Source organism: Urocampus carinirostris, chromosome 1, assembly GCF_059441175.1.
Source record: "Urocampus carinirostris isolate Australia breed hairy pipefish chromosome 1, RoL_Ucar_1.0, whole genome shotgun sequence".
Taxonomy (NCBI): domain Eukaryota; kingdom Metazoa; phylum Chordata; class Actinopteri; order Syngnathiformes; family Syngnathidae; genus Urocampus; species Urocampus carinirostris.
In genome coordinates, this window is record NC_142349.1 from 38083347 (window position 1) to 38083858 (window position 512).

The window sequence follows — 512 nt, forward strand, 5'->3', positions numbered from 1 at the left end:
CTCACAACAAAATGTTGATATAACGAAACACATGAACAATATAACTTGTTAAACTACATAAACACGTTTGAAAAAAAAATATGGTGAGATTATTTTGTATTTTTTAAGGGAAAATACGACAGTTTGTAAGGGCATGGCGCCATGGAGATTGACAGGTATGCTTAGAGGAAATTGGATATTTTCACATTAGCTGGGAAATCTGGTGTTAAACTAGATATCTTTAAAATATAAATAAGAATAAAATAAACGTTTTTAAATTAATCCATAGTTCTCGAGTCACGAATAACCACTACTTCACGCCCATTTGTATGACACATTTAAAGACCTTCTTGTATTTAGAAAAGTAATATTCCTCAATGTTTTCATTGTTCTCAATTCAGTTTTTGTTTTGATCCTTTGTCTAATGTGATTACGGATCAAATAAAAGGTGGAGACCCAAAAAGTAGTCATGTCATATGACCACAATGACTTCACGTAAAATGAAGTGACGTTTTTAACGTAATAATCCCAAT